Here is a 17439-nt window from a genome sequence, read left to right as displayed (position 1 = left end):
TTATAGTCACTGCAGAACAAATTCTGCTATCAACATGGAGATAATATCTTATGTCCCAGGTGGGAGGAATGCTGAACACCCAACGTCCTGCATTGTCTACTCTCTCCTCCAACCATGCACAGATGTGTGGTGGGAGAGGCACCTAATTCTAGATTGCTGTTCCTCCTCTCATAAGGATAGCTGGAGTAGGCGCGGAAGAGAAAGGAGCAGGAGGATCAATGTGCCAGCCAATGCAGCGAAACCGGGCAAGACAGACTAATCTATGTTAGCTAAAGAGCTGGCGTGGGTCAGCATTCTCTAAAGAAAGTGAAAAGCATCACAGACTGCTGATCTTGGAATTTGTTTCCTTTCTTGCTCCTGCAACAAGACTCCTTAACTGAAACATAATGTTACTTTCCATCTGTCTTTGGATAGACCCTAGAGGAATCAATAAAACCAGTAAATTCAACAAACCCTATAGTAAAAGTACAAACAAAATTTTCTAACAAAATTTTTACTCGTCAATAATTTTCTATCACCAAGTAGAAGAATGTAGAAACACCAAACTGAACAAAAGGCTGCAAAACACTAGATAGAACAGTAATGGGCCCAGTGTTTCTCACCACTAGACTAGTTGTCATGAGATGCTGAGTCAGGTAACACACAAAGTTACTGCTAATTGTTTTGATGGACTGGTGTGATGTTGCCATGGAAACTTCCTGAAAGATTCAAAAGTGGGATAAATAGGGGCTGTAGAAGTATGGTTGTATTTATCATGGTAAGTGGACAGCTCAGAAAATGAAAACTAATTAACAAAATCAAAAGCAATTCTTCTTACTTTTCAGTCTAATCTTACAGGTTCTCTATCTTTTGAAATTGTTTCAATAATTTTCTTTCATTAAATACAGGTAATTTTTTTTTTTATTAGCTTGACACCTTTTAATTACCTAGAACAAAGGAGAGACTTTAACCTAGGCATTAGACATTGCACTGTTCAGCCATGCACAACCCAGTGGGAACTCAATAATTGCCTTTAAACGCTACACCACTCTAAGATCTTCTCTTTCTAGCTCTCTGCTTCTGCTTTGACTCCTTTACTTCCTCTTTAAATGGCAGTGCAGAGGAATCCGTTCTTCTGGGAAGGAAGAAGAAAAGGAAATGGAGAAAATAATTGGGTTTTTGCAGAGGATGATTAAGTGAAGACAAGTAGCAACAGCTGGATCTGTTTTAGGGAAAAGGAGAATTGAGGGGATATGACCCTTCATCTAAACTCCTATATTTCTTCTCAGGAAATACATTTGTGTTTCTCCCTTGCTACTTCATTTTATAAAGCAGCATTGCTAAAATATACCTCTTCAGCCTCTTCTGAACTGTGCCCTTTCTGCCCAGAGATTTCTTTTCTGCACTCAGATTCAAAGGCTAGCTCTGCAGACGCGTTGCACTTGTACGGCACAGTGTTCATCTTTTGGAACTCTTAGCATCTCCGATCATTCCCATTTATCAACCAGACTGTTCACAGTCACTTGATCATTTTGTCCTGTCACCTATTTCTGTTCTGTTCCCCTATCCGGTACTCTCTGCTCACTTACTATGTTGAAAAAAAGGAAAGGAATTGTTACTCACACTTTTATTTATCTGTTAATTATCTTTCCAATGAAGAACAATAAGTAAAAGGAAGGGGTAGAATCCAGGCTCCATTAAAATCATTAGAAAAGCTTTGAGTTTAGATGGGCTAGAATATCACCTCAATGTTCACCTTTATGTCCTCAAATGATTTCATATAGACAGTATCACTCAACCAGTGACAATTTTTTAAATATTTGAATCTGCATTGGTCAGATCCCTTCTGTTAACACATACTCTTTGTTGCAGAGATAAAGCTATCATAAACTGCTCTTTGCTTTCAGAAATGATCATGAAATTCAATGGACCAAATTTCATAAAAACACTTTTCTATGGGGGAAAAGAAAGCCTCAAGGTAAAGGTTGAATAACAGTGACAAAAGAATATCTGCAAATATGAATGAAGTCCTCTTTCAGCATGAAGCCAGGAATAGGAATGAATGTGGAAGTCAGAATAAATGTCACAGTTCAAAGCCGTACTGTTAGAAAGATAACATCACAGTCTTGGTTGCTGCCTCTGAAAGATGAAATGTTTTGTTCCTTTCAGGATAAGCTGTGAAGGAGTTTGAAGGCTAGCCTAAGTCTAGATTAACTACTTAGCAGCAGCTGCTTTTCTATTATTTTGTCTGTGTTTTTTGCTTGAATAATTTTCATTGCACTGGGAGATTTAAGAGTAAATAATCAAAGGACCTAGAACTATATATCTGACCTAGTCAGATATTTTAATTAGATAGCTATGTATATCCTCTCTGATCCAGCTAATATGTCTGATGTTGCTATTCTAGCTTTGCTTAACACTTTTTCACTCTGTTGTAACCCAGAGTGAAAGAATTTTTGTACATATTTACATATGTACAACTACTGAAGCCTGTGTACTTAGTTATACTGAGGTCAAGGGCTTAGACAGTATCTTCCATATTTGAGAATTAATGTTACAAAATTATTATTGGCAAATGCCTCCTTGGTAAGGCTTTTAGCATTAGAAACATATAATCCTTGCAGTTTTTGCTTTAGGTGAAGCCACATTCTCTCAAATGCCATGGGTGAGGCATTAGAAAACAATACAAAATAAGATTTTGAGCAAGTCCAACCTCTGACAGGCTCTTATCTGTAAGAAAGTAAGTAGAGAATAAGTATGAAAGGCAGATGTAATGTCAAGCATAAAATATAACAATAAGCTAGAAATTACAGGAGATAAAGTGTTGTAAGAAATTTAAGGAAAAGCTTATAGAAGAGCTGCCAAATTTCCTCACTTTTGCTCATGGCAGAAGTGAGAAGGGAAAAACTGAATATGAAGTCCTAAATACCTGGTCCACCCTGTCCTGAGTCTAAAGCATGATGAAAAGTTGGCTCAGAAGCTGATTACCACGTTCTTGCTGCACCCTACCTTGTCCTAACACAGTTTCTAACACATTTCTCCTTCAAGGCCATGAGGGCACTTTTGGGCCTTAATTGCTCTGAGTATCCTGCCTTGGGACTCCCATTTGCACCCCCATCCATGACCCAGGAGCCCCATTTCAGCTCAGGCCTGGGCTTCCCTGTCTCTGCTCTGTCTCCTGAATAGAAGTTGGATCTATGTTTTGTCCTTGTCTGCAGTCCTGCCTCTGGCCCACCTCCTGTTGCTCCTCAGAGGGCTCTCTGGACGCACCCTGGACCTGATTCATTCCTTCCTGTCTCTGGGACCGTCGCTGGAGCTAGCACCCTGCTCTGCCCATGCTGCTCTGACCCTGTGGGACTGCACCCTGGTCAATAACGGCACAGCCAGCAGCTGGGTCACTCTCGGCTCGTGGCTCATTTCCCTAGTGAGCTGCCCTTCCTGCCCCTCCTGTTCCCTGTTGGACACTTCTGACACTTGGTGTTGTATTGCTCATCCTGACACCTCCACCATTACATTGTCTAGGTCACAAATGGGGAATTTTCCCCATAGCAGGAACTTAGTATTTAGTACTTACTTAAGTTGATATAATTAAGGTTCATAATATTTCTAGAGGTATGAATAGCCTAATAATATTCCCCAATTTAAGGGATCTCCTTGAATTCAGAATGTACTTTTTTAGAGCGTCTGTTCTCTCTTGAAAAAGAAATATGAAAAAGAGCTTTCCTTGAAGAATGGAATTTCCTTCATCTATTCAAATGGTTGCACTCCTCCTACCAGGGTTTTCAAGCTTCCTGCGCATCACACTTACTGAAAAATCTGAACTGATAAAGTAGGACATGCACAGTAAAAATGATACCAGGAAATGTTGGACTTACTATTTCCATGCCATGCAGATGCATAGCACATGCACTGTAAAAATGTGTCAAGGTCCACACAAACAGTGTCTGGTTTACGTCAGTGTTCAGAAGATGCGAGTGGATGGCTGGATGTCCAAGGATCCAGAGAGAGGAAAAGATTCCTTGTATTTTGAAAAATATTTTTGTGTGATACAAGAAGTTGTATCTAGAAGAATCCAGATACATGTATGATAGCCCTACTCACTTATTTACTTCTCTCCACCTTTCTGTAGCATCTGGGAAGGTCAGTGAAAGGCCACTATTATGCCAAAAACAGATGTAAAAAAAAAGCAAATATGATGCTTGGAAGCAGAAAATGAACTAGATAAGAAAGCATTTCAAAAATAAAGGATAGCATTGTTAAAGTTGGAAGATTGACGTGTAATTAGAGTTTGTGTTGTATAATCAATTAAACATGTCAACACTGGATAATTGCCATAGATGGCCATGAACTAAATAAGTTTGTGAGGAGGGTATGATAATTTTCTTCAGGATAAACATCAGAACAATTAGCAGAACTGCTTTCAGTTTTAATCTGGAAAGTTACAATGTTATTTTCTTTTTTGTAAATGTTGGTTTGTGGAATTAAAATTGGATCAAATAAAGACAAGGTCAACCAAACCTCAACTTTTTTCTCAGCTGTCTTTTTCTGAGCAGTTATGTCTGATCATAGGATCAATAAAGCACAAACTGCTTACCCTGTATAGATGAAGCACCAAATTAAATGTGATGTATGAAAAGATGCTTGTCAGCATGTACAAGTTTTACACAGAAAATCACAAGGCAGCACTGTAAGGTGAAGACTGACCATCTAGCTCTACTTTAGGAGTCCTGGAGACAATGGTCCACAGTTATTTCTTGACTGGTAATGTGATGGTATATAATAGGATGGGACTATGAAGAAGTGGACCGACTGCTTTCTGAGTTAGTATTCTCCATTGCACGGACACGCAAATCCCAATTACCGTTGACATATGCCATTTAATAATAAAAATATAATAATAATCTCAGCCTAAAGTATAAATCCCCCCCCCATTTCTCTTATATCTCAATCATACCTACCCATTTACAACCAGATCTCTCTTTGTTTTTCAGATATGGTCTGGGTCATGCTGAGAAGCTTAAAATTTGACTTTTTCATAGATCAATACACCCTTCTGTCAAATGAAATAATCATTTTTATATACTGAACACATTTCAGTAATGAATGAGACAGAAATGAAAATCCCCCCCCATTTCTCTTATATCTCAATCATACCTACCCATTTACAACCAGATCTCTCTTTGTTTTTCAGATATGGTCTGGGTCATGCTGAGAAGCTTAAAATTTGACTTTTTCATAGATCAATACACCCTTCTGTCAAATGAAATAATCATTTTTATATACTGAACACATTTCAGTAATGAATGAGACAGAAATGAAAATGTAGGAAACCAGAATTACCTCCTTAGGGCAATTATTTCAAAGGACAATTTTTTTTTTTTGTCTGCTTTTCCTATGAGTAAAAAGAATGGGCATACGTTTAAAAAGCATTTTCCAGTTAATTTATTTTCTTGTCTTCAAATGTCTGTATTGGCCTAGAAATGTGTTCATTCAATGCCAGCCTTACTGCAACTGTCATTTACTGTTTATATTACTAAATGTAAATACTCCATATTTTATTTAGAATAAAATCCTTCGGGCTATGAGTGGTTTATTTGTTCTTGTACTTTAATTTGATGTGAGAGGACACAAAACCTGCTTAGTAGAAAACATACAAGCTGAAATAATTGCTGTAGAGTGGGAATACCAGCACTATTTAGCATTTAACTATTGGCACTCATTTAAGATCTATTCCCTAACTGACACTTTAATGCACAGACCATGAAACTTTGGAGCATTGGGCCACATACTCTATCAAAATACCCAGTTCTGCTCCCTATGGAGACAATGTGATTTGAAGACATTGACTTCAATATCTTCAAAAAGAAGATAAACCAAGTTTCTCAAAATTGCCACTGTCACGCCCATGAACATTGTGCTATGTAACAGCCACATTGCAAGCCCTGAAATTCTGTTCTGGAATAGGCACTGCCAGGCAGGGGATTATCTGCAGTACTGCTTCTCACTAGATTTCAGTCTATACTCCCATTTAACAGACTGGAAGAACTGAAACAGAGAGAAAGCCCTAACTATATCTTCCTCAAATTCAAAACTTCTGACATTTGTTAGTTCTCTGTCAGAATGAAAGCTTTATCTTCACAGGACTTCGCAATGAAAGCGGATCAGCTCCAGAGTAGTCCTGGGCTACGGCTGCTGCGGCAGTGAATCAGAGCCTCAAATGTAAGCCTCTCAGGCAAACGTTCAAATCCTTCTGTCAGTGAATTGATCTTCTGTAATCTCCTGATCTCTTCTGTTTACTTAGCATGAGTTGGTAAGAGTATTTGAAACAAAGAGAAATTATGTCTTTGTGACACAGGGTAGAACTGGGGGAGATACGGCTCATGGTCACTGAGCGATGAAACGGTGTCTGCCTGCCACAGCACCCAAACAGCAGATGTTCCAGATGTTCTGATTCCAGCACCAGTTAGGTAATACACCTTAACCTAAGTTTCTGTCAGTAGTGACAATGGTAAGTCACATAAGAAAGACAATCCCATAAAATAACAAATGAAACAACCTAGAAGCATTATGTCATCAGAAAAAAAAAAAAGCCTATTTGACTAATAAGTGAACCTGGAGGCACTGCTTATTTTCTTTTTTTTGTTATTGATTCATTTAATCTTGTGAATCTATCACTTTCAGTTATGTTATAAAAATGAAATAGTGGATCATATGTAAGCTGATTAACAGCAATATGTTGGTAGCATGACTTAATCATTCCCTGTGGGATTACTGTTTCCTTTTTGTTTCTTTCATTTCAAGCAACTTTGGCTTTCTTTTTCTGCAATGAAATCACAAATCATGTGATTCGTCCAGGAATAATCTCATAAAAATAATCAAAAAGGCATACAGAAAAAGGAAAGTGTGAGAAAGAATGAGACAGAAAAGAATCCTCCAGCTGACTAAGGGGAGAGATTTAAAGGTCACCATCAAAACAGGCTGCAAAACCAAACATCAGAAAAGACAATGAAATCAATGAGCAGAATTGTATTGTTGATGTTTGAAAGTTAACTGTCTTAATAACAGAGTATAGACACGTGTTGTATTCAAACACTTCTGGGAAACCTCAATCGCTTCCAAAATAAAAGGTCCATGTAATTTTTATTAGGAGTTAATGTTTCTTTTAAAAACATTATTGATGTGCATATGTTAGAGTTTATATGGACAAAAAGTGTTTATAGAGTAGCTTGAAGCCTGACATCCCCTAAGTGTGACTTTTCTTCTGTTGCCTGAATAAACAGCATAGGACCCACTGAGACCATGTGTCATCTGTAGTGAAATGGTGTTGATCTCCCGGGGAAAAATGCTGGAGTCCGTCATTTCATTTGTTGTGTGTGGCCATTAATTTAATTTGTGATTACAAGCAAAGTACAGGAAGATATATACAGATGAATAATTGATCTGCTTTTGGGCACTAATTAGAACGGTTTACAGTTAATCTCTAAAGCACTCTTTATCTTGTATGCAATAAAAAGGAAAACAAATTTAATTTGTCTTCTGTTGTTCTTGTGATTAATTGAATGTATGAAAATAAATCAGCATTATATTCCTAATAAGACATTTGTGAATGAACCTTTTGGTTTGCAGACATCATTCTCCTTATTCTATATCTGTAGAAAGAACAAAGGTTGTCAGTAACAACTTTGGCAGGAGGCAGGGATTGGGGTAAATTTAGCTATATGCTAATATTTGATTTGCAGCAGTTTAATTGTTTTACTAAGAAAATACAGTACAAATGAAAAAACCTGATATTTTATAGTAGTAAAATAGTAATTTAGCGTATGATTATATACTGACAATGTCTTTTTCCTTTTCCTTTCTCCTCCCTCACCTCTCTGAGCCTATGATATGACATTTGCTATCATATGGCAGCAAAGCTGAAGCTCCATTGAAAGCTTCCTCTGAGACTGTGCCGTTGTTAAGCTGTGTGGGCAGCGTTGCTGCAGTAGTGCTCCTTTCTTCCCTTTGGCAGGAGAAACAACAGTTTCAAAGAACAGCTTTGGCCGTAGACAGTTTAAAATAAGGAGCCTGATTGCCTGTGCTGCCAGCACAAATTTCATGTCACACTTTATCATTAGGTATCACTTCCAGGTAGGCAAAACCAGACTTTACCAAGCATCATCTTGCAGCAGGATCCTCTCTTACTAATTCATTTTTATATTGTTTTTAAAGGCAACATGTTTTTGATGATCCTCCATTTTGATATGACACAAAAAATGTGACATAATCTGTATATTAAATGGGAGAACTGAAGATGTCTACATGAAATAACAGTTCTAATCTGTTTATCTCTGTTACTTTTAAAACTCTATTAATGCTAATTGAATTCACATTATGATTTTTGCATTAACATTGACAATTACCTCACTACTTAGTATTGGTAGATTTATTATACCTTAAAGAACAGAAAATCATCTCTCCTTTTTCTCTTGAGGCTTAAAAGCCGGTTTAAAGTCCACAGACAGAAGAATAAACACTCCTTGTAATTCCTCCTGCCTTCTACCGCCTCCAGATGATGCTCAGACATCAAACTGAGCATGTGCAACATACACTTCCTAAAAATTCTGGTTGCTACACTATATGTTTGTATGTATATACATATGTATGTGTGTATAAAGATTTAAGATTGCAAAGACAAGTATAAACAGTTAGGAGACATCAGAATTAAAATTTGCATGTACAACCCTAATCGACTCCTTTTCCACATATCTTCTGAAACAATGCACAATGAACTAATGTATTTTTCCATGAGACCTCCATGTCACTCAGTACACAAATGAATACATAAACTAATGAGCAGCTATTGAATATGTCATTTTCTCCTCCTTGTTCAATGTTATCACTCCATTTAAATCGTGATTTGAAGACAGAATGATTCATTTCCGTCTTTACTCTCCAGTAATACTCATCATTACAGATCCTAGTGGATCTTCAGACATTGATCCACATTTCCTCAGCACCTATGTAATGTAAGAGGGCCTCAATTGCATGCTTAGGTAGAGAACTAGATCAAAAAATGAAAATGATAACTAATTTATAGGGCACAAATTTGAGAGTTTTTAATCCTGATTTTTCAGAACAATTGGTGATAAATAAAACTGCAGAAGTTTGTAATATACCCTCCCATATCGGCTGCAGTTAGAAATGCTCTAATGCTGTCAATATCAGATGTATCATCTGACCATAATCAGACTGTATCTTCTCACACAATCCTCCCGGAAATAAGAAATGTAATTATTTAATATCTATGAGAAGTTTTGTTTGTTTTGTTTAATAACTTGTTTAGTTTCATTGTAGAAGTTTTGGAACAAGAAAAAAGGTTCATTGGGACAGCATTCAACAGTCTGAAGTAAAACATCATCCCCTTTTGCTAGTAATTTGCTAGCAGTCTTCTGCCTGAATCACCACAAATTTTTCAACTAATGCAACAAGCCACTTTTATCCATCTATAGAAACTGTTTTCTGTGTAATGAATCAGGTAATGTTCTTGTGAGAACAGTAGTACCCAATCCCCAGCCTGTGTTCCTTGCCTCACTCTCCACCAGCCAAACCTGCAAACTGCAATTACCAGTCCCAATCTATAAACTCAATTTCATTTGATTCCTTAGTCCAGAGGACCATTTGCATAGCAAAATTATTGTAGCTCATCTACCCATATGCCAACCCTTTTATGCAGTTGATAAAAGCAGCATAATGGTCTACATCACCCATGGAATCTTTTTCACAGGGATTCTCCATGAGCTGGAACCCCATATGGAATTTATTTCAGTGCATGCAGATAAATATTTGTGCATTTGAGTACGATGAAGTGCTACACCTTTTGCTAAATTTCAGTGGACAAATACAATGATTGTACATGCTACTCTGGAGCCCAAATATTTGAAAGCATGCTTTCAAAAATTTCAAAGTTTAAAGTATTGCATATTGATTTGATTGTCTAAGTAAGTAAGTACCAATTTCTGGAAGGTTTGCTTCTTACCCTGTGAAAGAATGTTTTCATTTTGTCATGTATATTGCAGAAATGGATAGAAGTAGAAGGGATATGTTGATAGTAACAAAGCAACAGGGTTGCAAAGAGACAGTTGTTCAACTTTAGTAGAGTAGCTCTACTGTCTTCAGAAGATTCAGGCCAGTTCAATATGAGTAAGAGCATCCCCCATACATCTGCCATTTAAATTTTGGAGGACTTCATTATGTGCATTTTTTACGAGTTAACAGACATTGAAGAAAAAGTCAGGCAAAATTCCAGGAAACAGATCAGTCTGTAAGTTAATATAATTAAACTCCTGAACTGCTTTATAAAGGAATTCTGTCTTCAAATGTCTGGCTTATTTTTCATAGTCATTTGCTCAAGAATCAAAACCTTTATGTATATTAAAGCAAATGGAGAAAAAAACCTCTTCCACAGACAGTGAATCATGCGCAGGAGTTCAGTCTAAAAAAGGCAACTCCACAAGGAGCCACTAGAGTATAAGAAATTTCACTTATTTGTAAATTCATGAGAAATATAGTTAGTCAAATCCAGACAATGAATTATGAATGGTTCTGAGCAAAGGGGGAAAACTGTACATCCTGTACAACTGACAAAGAACATTTTGGCATCCAAATACTGAGAAAAATACTGAATATAAAATAAATAGCAACTGACAACACGAAAACATTTTTCTATCTCAAAGCTGACAATCTAGCGGTGAAGTATACAGTTTGAAGATGTTGTCCTTTATTTACATAAAGAATGAAGTGCTAGAGGCATGAATTATGTCTTCTGTCTCTGGTATTTCTGAGTTGCCTCCCCATCTTTTAGTTAGTAATACCTGTTTCTCTAAACAGCTACTTTTAAAGAGAAAAATTTGCCATTAGCTACATTTTTTGAGTATACAAAAACCAGCAGTGTGGCTACTATATTAGATAACACCAAAAAAGAGCTGGCAACACGATGTGCCAAAGGTCAAACTCTCAAAGTGTAGTTGTGTACTTCTAGCTACTCCTACTTTTGCATACTTCTGACATGTGTCTCACATCTTTCATTTCTGATTCCTGGAAGCTGCCTGTCTACCCACTCTATGTCAAGTTGATTAGATATAGAATCATATACGCTAAGGACAGGAACTTGACATGACAACTATTATGATTTTCCTTTCAGCAAGCTGAATTCCTTTCAAGATTTTCAGATAGACTACATTGGTATGAAGAGAAATAATTGCCTGACCTAAAATTTTAAACACAATTCAACGTCAAATATGGCAAATATTTTTTGAGTTTTGAGTTTCACTTGTATTCTTTCACAAGCACACATTCACCCTCTATTTTAAAAGCTTATTAAACCAAATCTTTCTCCCTTTTCTCCGTTTCAAAATCTTACTGTCAGGACTCTGGCATAAAAAGATTTTGCAAATCCATAGCAACCTAATTTTTAATCTGCACCACCGAAAATAGGTGCACACGCGTGGCTTCCTCCCCCTCCCCCCAGTCATATGCTCTGCTGACAAATTCAGCATTTGGAGGGGAAGGGATTAGTCACTAGAACAGCAAGGGAGAACTAAGGATTCCTTACAAAAGAAGTGCCTTCAAACCGTGTGTCTGCTAGTCATCACTCCCTTCACGTGAGAATTCAAAAATACTTGGCATGTTTTATGGCAAGTTGCCTTTTTAAAAATAAAATTATAATAATGGGACCTCTCTGACAGCTGCTCCGTGGTTTGGAATATGAATACTAGTCCCAGCGGAGGCAGATTAGAGGCCAAAGTGCAGATGAAATGGGGAGAGGTGAAAGGTTATTAGCTTGAGCCATTTGTCTCCAAAATGTATCTTACAGATCTTCACCACATAGCTATGCTGTTATATTTACATCACCTTTTGAGTTTTGGTTGGGTGCTCTTTAAATTAGAATATATATAAAAATGTGTATTACATAGTCATACACATGATATACCTGAAATAGCATTTAGCAATCTTTAGAAAAGATTATGAATCATAACCATAAAAAAACTTTATGAATATTATGTATTATAATTAGGCAGTGCATTAATTACATGAAGAGGAAAATCTTTAGACCAATTTTTTTTTTCTTTTGTTCATAAATTATTTTCATATTTATTCAAAGCATGCACTGTTACCAAATCCTAAGTTTTCTGTTGTAGTGTTTGCTACTCAGGAACAAATACTGACAACTACCAGTAATAATTAGCCAACTAATTTTACTACATGGACAGTCTAGGAATAGACACACAGTCATACTAGCAGCATCACATATTGTACAGAGAACCTGTGGAAAATGCTGGAAGCAGCTATCAAGACTGGGAAATAGGATATGCTATGAGATCACCAAGAAATATTTCTATTGCTTCATTGCCTGATGTACCACATATGCAAAGCAGTCCATTTCTTACCTAGCCTAGCAGAACACGGTTCCTTTACTAAGAGAAAAAAAAAGCTGAGCACCTCTTTGCTCGGGCTGAGTCCCTTTTAGGATAACGTATAGTATATGCTACCATATAATTTTTAGTGGCAACTATGTACTGTCTAAGGATTTACACACCACTGACACCATACAAGGAAAGGTCTGCTAAAATCTCACACAATATAATTTAGTTTTACTTTTTCCTTTTAAAGATACCTGATACCAAGTAAATATATACAAAATTATTATTAAAAGAGTATTTTAATTAAGCACGCGACATTTGGGAAATACACGAGTTATAGATACTTCTGAAATTTCAATTTGTGTATCTTTGTGTACACGTATGATAACATTTTTCAAGGATCATTTGACATATTTTGCACTCATTTTGCACACACAATATACACAAAGACAACATTGCTAAGAGCACTAAAGCTATTTTAAATTTTGTTTTTTCAAATATTTGAAGTCCTAACCTATTTTTTACTTAAAGGAATCTTTTTGATACATTTTTGCATGAGTTTTTGCAGTATTTTATACTGATATTCAGTAAAAGCTTTTGCATCCAGAGAAACATTCTTTTATCACTTTGAACCTGCCAAGAGGTCCCTGCAGCACTCAGAGAATGATCGATACTATAGAAAACATCAGACACATCCAACTTCCTTTTTCTCCTTAAAGCATTAGCACGTAGCGTGTGTAACTTGATGCTCAAAAACTTCGCATAATGTCATGACCCGTGACGATTCAGTGTCATATCTGGCAACTTTCAAAAGCTATATGAAAGGATACTTGAGTGGGAGGAGAAGATAAATATTATTAGATTAATAGCAATATCTTTTTCTCTAAATAACATTCAGTGCAAGTTTGGAAAAAGAAATATACGTTGGTAAGTATTAGAGACACTTCAGTAGAGCCAGTTATTCAGCAGGCACTGTCAATGTAACTAATTTAATCACTGGAACTAACTCAAGAAAAAACTCAGTTAATTGTGGTCTTATATAAGGAGTGACGTCAGTCCATGTCTCGGTACTGGAAAATAATGCAGCCTTGTGGGGCTTTTAAATCTGGCAGCTGGCAGACTGTGATGTTGACAAGGAGAAAGACTAGAAGCAAGAGCTATTTTATTTTTAAAGTCAGAATTCTCTGTTCAAAGTTGGAAGAGATCTAATATTTTTTCTTTTTCCTTTTCTTTGCCCTCTGCCAGTTTGGAATTTACATGGAGGCAATTGTTCTAGGTTCAGGTGTGCCAAGTCTGGAACCCAGGCAATTTAAATTTTGTTATTATCATTTCTTTCAAGTTGCAGATGTGAAATTGTGATAATCCTGATACAAAACACTGATACAAGCAGAAATCACTGTGAACACAGCATTTATCATAATGTTTTTCCTCAAAGGAATATTTGAGAAAAATGTAAGTAGTCCTTATTTGTTTATACTGCTTTTGGAAAATGTTCCTTGGGGAGCTTTTCCATTATGCAAGTTGTTCTGTTATGTGAAATGGCCGGTCACTTGGCACGCATTTTGGGGATAGGATGTGGAATGTGCCGGGCTGAGAGACCCGTGAAGGTACTGGTCCAGCAATTTCACTTCTGTGACCATGCAGAATGGCTGATTCACTTGTCTAGGTCCATGATGGTGGGAAAAAGAGCAGATAGCAAAGAAGAAAGATGTGGCTACAATACAACTGATCCAATATTTTGTTTCATGACGATGACAGCAAAGCTACTGATTGTTTATATGTTACATGAGTGATCTCAAAGAGATCTTCACAGAGAAAAAAAAGCATTATGCTCTCTTACAGGTAGGAAAATCCAAGCACAGCAAACTGGTACCCAGTAGGCTACTGGCAGAGCTAGGAACAGAACCCAGTTTCCAGCTCTGATGTACTATTGAACTATGCTACCTTTTTTGGTGAAGAAGAAAAAAATAGACACATACAGCTATACTTGGATTAATTGGATTGGACTTTGATTAATTTCAGCACAATCTAATTCTTCATTCCAACAGAGCGCTGACTTATCAGAGTCTGGAAATTGTGGCTGAAGTGCTGGGAATGACACTTAACAATTCTTTACCCTCATTTTTGTAAAAGGGACTTCTGTAACATCAGGCAGTGGTCACTGAAGATGTTCAGCAACTCACAGGATTTAAAACAAAGCCATCATGTTGAGCTCTAAATAATTTGATGGGGAAAAATATTTCTCTATCTCCTTTTGGAGGCTCCCTCAAGGGCACAGGCTTGTTTTTCCACCTATAAAAATTCTATTGTTCTCCTTTAAGCAGTGAATTGCGAGAAACAAAATTTTACTGGGCACTTCAACAAACCACTTTGAGCTTCTTGGCTTTTCAGACATGCAATGAATGAGTAACAAATGCTCCTTGAAGGATCAGAGCAATTGCCAGTGAATGAGATTACATGCCACATCCTGCTGCTGTCTACCTTGGCAGCACTCACACATAGGAAGTCTAAAGGAAGATATTAGAATTATATTACCAGGGGCATATACATTTCTAAATACAAGTATTATCTCCTAAAAACCAACATCTGCATTTCAGGTTCTACATCTCTCAAAATGTAGCATTTCAAAGAAAAATGCATGAGCAAGCACAGTAATCCGATGTGAGGAAGTTCAATTTTACTGAATTTTCTGCATTCATATTTCTGAAAAAGTTTTAAACACTGCTTATACATTTTCCTTAAGGAATATTAGTCTGTGAATTCCTTTCTTTGAGAAATATGTTCATTCTGCACAAATGTTACAAAAGAATGCCTAATAGTTTATCATTGAGATAAATGAGCAAAAGAGCTCTTTTCTTTCTCATTCCTAAGTGTAAGCAAGTATATTCCTCTGTGCCATAAATCACAAATATACAAGACCAACAATTTTCCAATAAAATATGTTTCCTTTGGATTTAATGTATAAAATATAAGCATTCTATCCTAAGACAATGACAATGCTTTTATCACAGTGAATGACTGAGCTACACAAACCAAGGGCAGCTGTAACTTGTGTTGCCAACAACTTATGCAGCTTTTCTTACCTTCTCATTGTGCTGTTCAGTAAAAAATGCATACGGGTAGTTACCATGGTAATTCCTGCATCACATGATAATCATAAGCTGTTGCAGAGATATAGACCATCTTCTTAAAGAAGCATGCATAGATGCACATAGATAACAGATAATACGTTTCAGATAAACTTCCTTGTTTAGTACCTCTTAAATTAGGTCAAGTGTGAAAACATTAGCACAGAAAAGATCACGTCAAAACTTCCCAAGCTAGACAGCTGTACACAGTGAAAACACATTTGCTTGTAACTAGCTCAGTGGGCACAAATGATTGATTAGATTTTAAAACCTTAGGACAGAAGTTGCATTACTTTCTTGTACAGTGCAAACAGTATTGCATATACTTCATAAATAATCATAACAAAAATAACTAATTGTTTCCTTTGAAAAATAGTCCTGAAAGCGCTTGATATATATGCTAAGAAGGTATCTGTATGCATTAAATTAAACTCATGCAGTCACACAGAAACAGCAGAATTAATCTCATTTTGAAATTCTGGGTTTTTTTCAAATATGGAAGTAACAACTTCCATCAGTTAAACATGTGTTTTAGTCTTTGGTCACAACCTAAACACCAACGCCTGAAGAAAATATCCCAGTTACTCAAGCAGAAGAAAGCATTTCAAGCTTAGGAGTATGCGCTTGCCTTAGCTTCTACATCTGAGAACAGAACTCTTTTTGGTTGATCTAAAGAAATGCTTGGTGTGTGACTAGGGAAGGACATGAAAGGATGGACGAAATACAAAATGCTTCATTAAAAGATGTTTGCTTGCATATGTGGGGTTAGCAAGGAGAGGAGATGGAGAAGGTAGTGTCTCTATCTATCTCATAATTTTCCTGTTTTGCTAATGCAACTACTGAGTTTTTGTGTGCCTCGCAACAGATAGAGCAGCGAAGCCCATTAGGCAGCCTTGTTGTTGTTCTCTGCACAATAGAGGCAACCATGTCTTCTTTTTTTTCTATTTCACATCAATTACAACCTGCGACAATGATGTTTCACAGAATCTTTCTGCACATTGGGCAAGACACACGATAAAGAGTAGAAAGATGGGCTTGGTATAAACGCTTGTCCTCTTCTCCCTTACCAACCATACAGAACCAATTCAATACAAAAAAGCTAAAATTGTATTACCACAAATCTCTACCACCAGGATGTATCACAAATTTAAAAGTACTGAAAATGAAAGTAATCTGGTGGATTTCTCCTGATGATCCAGTGGTTGCCAAATTTTTAATCCCAAAGACATTGGCTTCTCAGCCAAATTAACAAAATTTGCCTCATGTCTCTACATCTGAAATCTGCATCCTAGACCTCTCAAGGTCTAATAGCATCTCTATAGCAATTTTGAATGTATTTTAAAAAGAAAAAGTATTAGAATTATTTTAAAAGCTACTAAAATCTTACACAGTCAATCACAACACTGCATTTGTGCATTCCACATGAATCTACTGCTATTGTCAGTACTTACCCCACATCACCTGGTTAAGAACAGTGGTGATGAGAGCCCATCACCATAAAAGCCTAGGAAAACTTTGTTTTTCTCTCTAAGTGGAACCAATATTACACAAGTAGTCTGCTAGACACCCTGCTTTTGACTCTTCAAGGCCACATAAGTGAAAGTTAGCATCTGGATTTAAGCCAGCACGTGTGATGAACACAGGTGTAATAGCTTTAGTGTGAAAGCACTGCTGAGTAACTCATTTTTTCACTTTCCCTCGATTTTTAGTTACTTTTAAGGAAAAAACATACAAAATGGATTGCAAAGATAGTGGAGTCCAGCTGAGAGAGTGTGGGTAATTTCTAACTTGAAAGTCAAGTGAAGGTAGACAGAAAAAAATAAAAGAGCTCTAATTAGGCATAGAAATTAATGATATTTGATTCTGTGTATAAGCAGCTGTGCAAGGAATGGAGAACTTCACCTTCTACCAGCATCTGAAGACAAGAAGGG

Source organism: Fulmarus glacialis, unplaced genomic scaffold (assembly GCF_000690835.1).
Source record: "Fulmarus glacialis isolate BGI_N327 unplaced genomic scaffold, ASM69083v1 scaffold9630, whole genome shotgun sequence".
Classification (NCBI taxonomy): Eukaryota; Metazoa; Chordata; class Aves; order Procellariiformes; family Procellariidae; genus Fulmarus; species Fulmarus glacialis.
This window is presented reverse-complemented; position numbering follows the sequence as displayed.